The sequence below is a fragment of the Choloepus didactylus genome, chromosome 11, assembly GCF_015220235.1.
Source record: "Choloepus didactylus isolate mChoDid1 chromosome 11, mChoDid1.pri, whole genome shotgun sequence".
NCBI classification, from domain to species: Eukaryota; Metazoa; Chordata; class Mammalia; order Pilosa; family Megalonychidae; genus Choloepus; species Choloepus didactylus.
This window is the reverse complement of record NC_051317.1, coordinates 37,543,029-37,549,028: the sequence shown is the minus strand read 5'-3', so window position 1 is coordinate 37,549,028 and position 6,000 is coordinate 37,543,029.

The window sequence follows — 6,000 nt, the reverse complement described above, 5'->3', positions numbered from 1 at the left end:
TCAAATTCTCTCCTACTCTAAATGGAATACCTAGACATCCCCAAGGCCACAGAAACTCTAGAATATTTACTGATTTAGCAGTTTTCTGAACTTTCCAAATTCATTCCCCACTCCATGGCACACATGTATCTTCATAATAAATTGCATGCATTTGCTTCATTCTGTTCAGAAAGTCCAGGTAGCATAAGGCCATCAAGGACATGAATCATTGTTGCATTTTGTAGGCTATCAAGCTGAACAAGTTCTCTCTGGACTATAATGAGAGAAATCAGGAGAATTACTAGAGTCTTGATATAAGAAAGCCTAGAAATGCTGGTGTTTCTACCAGATGTAGGCAAATTGATTCTAGTTGCCTTTGTTAGAGGGACTAGAAAACAAATACTTTTCTAGGTCAAAAATTGTATGCCAGGTGCAAGAACTGGCACTGATTTGCTCCATTTAAAATAGCACATCTTAAACATCATCTGTAATTGACACCAATACCTGAACAAGTTATTAGATTGATCAAAATATTGAAATAGCTAGCTAAGTTATTCACTTAGGATATAGGAGAAATAAACACTCCTGAATTTTTGAAGTCTTTGATGATATCATTAATTTCATTAATTTCTTCAATTCCTTTGGGGATTTGGTATTGCTATAAATATATAGTTTTGCAGGTCAGTCTCTAAGCAGTTAGTTATAGGGATTTATTCTTGGACATACTGATGATAAGAGCCATCACCACACAGGTCAGGGACTCAAAAGTGGATCCTTTCAGAAAATAAATGTCTCTCTTTCCACTATGCATTTCAGCAGTGGGAAAATAATTACAGTCAGGATTTCTATGCCCAGTGAACCTACTGAGAAATTATCCTGGGCAAAGACTCCGTTTACCACCAGACCTCCCTTAGCACCAAAACTGCTCAATGTTATTATTTTTTCTCTTCTTCCTCAGTTTTTTACTTATTTTGCTTAATGTTATTTTAATTTAAATTGAATATCTCATATCCTCTGGAGGTTCCCAGTATTTTCCTTTCCCCAGTGAACATTTTCCCTGGTAAATGGTTATAAGTTTCTTTAGGGAAAGTTTGAAGAAAAAGTTGCAGTTGTATATGGGACTGCGTTTTTTTACAAAGGAGTCAGATTACTTCCTCAAACAATTAATTTATTGCTTTTGAATTGTCACGTCAGGAATGCAGTGCAGAGGTTAGCCACCCATGGAAATTTTTAATGACAAATGTCTCCCCTCATAAGGTATTGCTAAATGTGGTGGTGAAGAGAGTAATCTTCCTGGGTTAAGGTATATATAAGGGATGGCTGAGAAGATTATAAGGAACAGTTCTACTCCATCATCCCCATCTCCATGAGATTTCAAAATCCTTTGTCTATGTTGTGCCCAGGAAGTTCTATCCTCCCAAACTCATTTATTTTATTCCATTTGTTCTCAGACCAACAGTAACAGCATTAATGGGAATTTTGGGAATACAAATTCTTGGTTCCCATCTCTGGTAGGCAGGATTCTAAGATGGCCCTCAAAATTCCCACACCCTGGTGTCCATGCCCTGATAATCCCTTTGCCCTGCATGTGGGTAGTGCCTGTAAATATGATGGGATATGATTCCTGCAATTCGGATACTAATTACTTTACTTTGAGTTAATCACAAGGGAGATTACCCTGGTTGGGTCTTAACTAATTAGGCATGCTCTCAAAAGAGGTTAAAGCAGTACAAAGATTCTCTTTTTACCTTGAACAGGAGAAGCAAACAGCCATGTTCTGAAGTGCCTATGGAAAGGGAAGCCTCAGCAACTGAGGGTCTCAGTCTTAAAATCGCAAGGAGCTAAATTCTGCCAACAACCAAAATGAGCTTTGACAAGGACCCACACTCTAGATGAGAACCACAATATGGCTAATCAGAGTTTTGTAAAATCCTAAGGAGAGGGCACCTTTAATCCATGCCCAGACTCCTGACCCATGAAAACTGTGAGTTAATAAATGGATGTGGTTTTAAGCCACTAAGACTAGGGCTTACCAGCAAGAAAAAATGAATACACCACTCCAGACCTATTATTCAGAAATTTTGAGGGCAAGCCTCAAACATAGGCTTCACTTCAACAACTTAGTATGCCATTAATATCCCCCAAGTTAACTTATCAAATCTCTAATCCTATGTGAACACATTCAGAGTGATAAATTAAGGAATGTTCAATCCTATATTTTGTCTTTCTTGATCCAATACCCTCAGAAAGCATTCCCATGTGTTCTCACACTCTTGTCAAAAAGTTTGTCAAAGTCCTTCAGAGTTTAATTGTATAAATTATCTCTGTTAGATTGTGCCTTACATTTCTCCATTTTGGAGTTTGTGGGATCCAACCAGAGATAAGGACTTGAAGGAGATGGGACCTTCAAGCCAAGGCATTCACTTTCCCAAGTGCGAGAAGCTTTGCCTGCTGCTGTCTCATGCATGAGTCTCTTTTCAGGTATTTCCATCAGCCAAAAGGAGACGTCACAGGATCACAGCCTATGGCAGGTTGTTTCTAAATATGACCACAGAAATATCTCCCATCCTGCATGCATTTTGCAATGAGAATTTTTACTCCTACCCTACAAAAGTGTAGTCCATTTCTCTTCCCTTGAACTCAACTGCCTCTGTGACTTGCCTTGACCAGGAGGATGTGATATAAGAGATGGTTCTTGGTTTCCAAAGCTTGGCTTTAAGAGCCCCCAAAGCTACATTTTTGTACTCTTTGAAATACTCCCTTTTGGAATTCTGTCTTGGGGCAGAGTTAGACTCACGGAGAACTGTGGAAATCAACCTGAGTCCATGTCACAATTAAACCACCAGTTTAATGCAGCCACACAAATGAATCCAAGTGAGAAAAAGAAAAGAATCAGCCAGAATCATGAAAGATAATAAATCATTTTTTTAAATTTGGTGTGGTTTATAACGCCTCAATATTAACTGAAAAATGCCATAATCTCTTTCCCAGGGGAGACCACATATAATGAGTAGTTGATATGGGATTGCAAACCCTGGCTCCTTTTCTTTAATCAGGATATCTCTGAAGGACCATCCTAGCTTCAGAGCTTCCCATAGGATTGTCTGAAAACTCTGTTTCAATATGTTGGGGAAGCAGCCCACATGGCTCGCTGTCTCTCTCTGGGCTTGCCCTAATCAGATATGTGGGCTTGGATTTTCCCTCATTTGGAGGCTGAACGTGACCCAGTCCTTTCTCCTTATAGGATGTTCCTTCCCTGTTCTGGTGCACAGTGAACTTCTTTGTACTGCTTAAGCATGTGCTTTATATGACAAATATCCAACCCCACTAGCATGTCTGTTCTGGGTGGGGAATGAATGGGATCTGGGAAAACCATTGCCCTGCCTTGGCTGTCAGGAGGGACCTCCTGTCCGTGGAAGAATGAAGCCCACTACTGAAGGTGACTGCGTCCTGTCTCTTCTCTATGTGAGGAAATCATTGTTTCAACCAGTGCTTCTATGTGGCTTGTCTCTTTGTCAACTGTGATAACGCAATACCATGGAGTGGGCAGAAGGGTTTGGACTCTTAGTCTTTGTGGTTGTCATATTCATGATCTTTGCCATCCTCCATGCAATCAGCTTTCTCCACTGGGATTGGTAACCAGTGCTTACTTTCTTGACACAATGAATTGCATTTCAATTCCTTCCTCTGACTAATCCTTCTTCCTTACTCCCTTATATATGTTGGTCCCTTTTCCAGTTTGCTAATGCTGCTGGAATGCAGAACACCAGAAATGGATTGGCTTTTATAAGTGGGGTTTATTTGGTTGCACAGTTACAGTCTTAAGGTCTTAAAGTGTCCAAGGTAAGGCATCAACATTTGGGTCCCTTCACTGGCATCTGGAAAACCTCTGTTAGCTGGGAAGGCACATGGCTGGTGTCTGCTCCAAGTTCTGGTTTCAAAATGGCTTTTTCCCAGGACATTCCTCTCTAGGCTACAGCTCCTCTTCAAAATGTCACTCTCAGTTGCTCTTGGGCATTTGTCCTCTCTTAGCTTCTCCAGAGCACGAGTCTACTTTCAATGGCCATCTTCAACTGTCTCTCATCTGCAGCAGCTCTCTCAGCTCATGTGCGTTCTTCAAAGTGTCCCTCTTGGCTGTAGCAAGCTTACTCCTTCTGTATGAACTTATATAGTGCTCCAGTGAAGTAATCAAGGCCCACGCTGAATGGGCGGGGTCACACCTCCATGGAAATTATCCAATCAGTTATCACCCACAGTTGGGTGGAACGTATCTCCATGGAAACAACCTAATCCAAACATTCCAACTTAATCCACACTAATATGTCTGCCCCCACAAGATTGCGTCAAAGAACATGGCTTTTTCTGGGGGACATAATATATTCAAACTGGTACAGTCCCCAATCAACCAATGTCCTCTCAACCAGTGCTCTTACCAGAGCATAAAAGCCCTGGAAGTATTGTACAATTATTTGGTTTGCAACTCTGCAACCATTACAATAAATTCTTGTAGTCCATCTTCAACCCTGTATGCCCTGAGGCCCTATCTGCCATAGAAGTAGCCTGGTAGAGGATACCTGTGCCTTAATACAAGAATCTGCTGTAGATTGGGTTATGCCCCTACAAAGACAAGTTCAGGTCCTAACCTCTTCTATTGGAGTAAATTCAGTTTTTAATGGGATCTTTGAGCATCCTATTAAGATGAGGCCAGCCTGAAGCAGGATGGGTCTTAATCTAATATGACTTTAGTCCTTATAACAAAAGGACATTGGGCCAGGGTAGAAGGAATGAGGAAGAAACATAAAGAGACAGATCACATATGGTGAAGGCAGAGGTTGATTGCTAGCAAATCATCATCAGAATGCTCCAGACTTCTGAGAAAGCATGGCCTGCCAAAATCTTGAGTTTTTAATTCTATCGTACAGAACTGTGAGCCAATAAATCCCTGTTGTTTAAGCCAACCAGTCTGTGGTATTTGTTATAGCAGTAATGGCAAACTAAGACAGAATCCAAAGCTTTCTCTTATACTGTTTTTTTGTGTGTACCCTCTGGATTAATCAAAGCTAGGCAGCTCATAAGAGTCATTTTATCAGTCTTGTCACCACAGCCACTGAGTGTCATTGACATTTGTACCCGATGCTGTGCCCTTCACTTGCAATCTGCCCCTTGCCACTGTCAATGATAAATATGTAACTGTGACATGCCACTCTGTGCCACAGTTTATTAATTTCCATTTTCCTTCAGCAGGGAGGTTATCTGAGGATTCCCCAATGATCATTCCCATCCCATTATTTAATGTTGTGAGTCTCTTTCTTGGGGTCAACCTAGTACCAATGGCCAAATTAATCTTTGTATTGACAAAAAACAGGTGGCCCCTCTGAAACCATTAATTTAAAAATTAATAAAAGGGCTATTCACAGAGGTATTGGCAGGAGTTAGTAAATTAAGAAGGGATTGAATAGTTTCCAGAACCCAACAGAAGCAGGGAAGTCATTAACAGTCCTGTATCTCAAGGACAGTGAGGAGAAAGCAGTTATTAGAAATTAGTTATTGCTATAATTCATGAGCAGAAGTCACCTGGCAGAAGCTGAGGTGATGGGGAGAAAACATAAGCACTTTCAAAGTGACACTGCCAGGGGAGAGCAGGGGGTTAAATGTCCCAGTGTTTCTCACCTCTCGTATTTCTATTTCATTTTGGTGCCCCATGGGCACTACCCAACCAGAAGTCAGAAGTCAAGGAAATCCAGCTCATGAAAGCTGTAGAGGCCAGTATCCCAGGAGGGAGAAGAGAGGACAGAGAAGGTCATATAAAAGTGGAAAATGGCTGGAGGAACAAACAGGAAGAAAGCCAAATCCCATTCTCTGAATAGATTATTTTCCTTCCTTCCTATTTCTGTCCCCCCTGCTTCCTTTCTGTTTTCTATTTTTCCTTCTTTCTTTACTACCTCCTTTAATCCTTTTCTCTTTCTAAACATATTCCGTGTGAAATACATTCAAAGCATGTGTCTAGGCCTACTAGGGAAT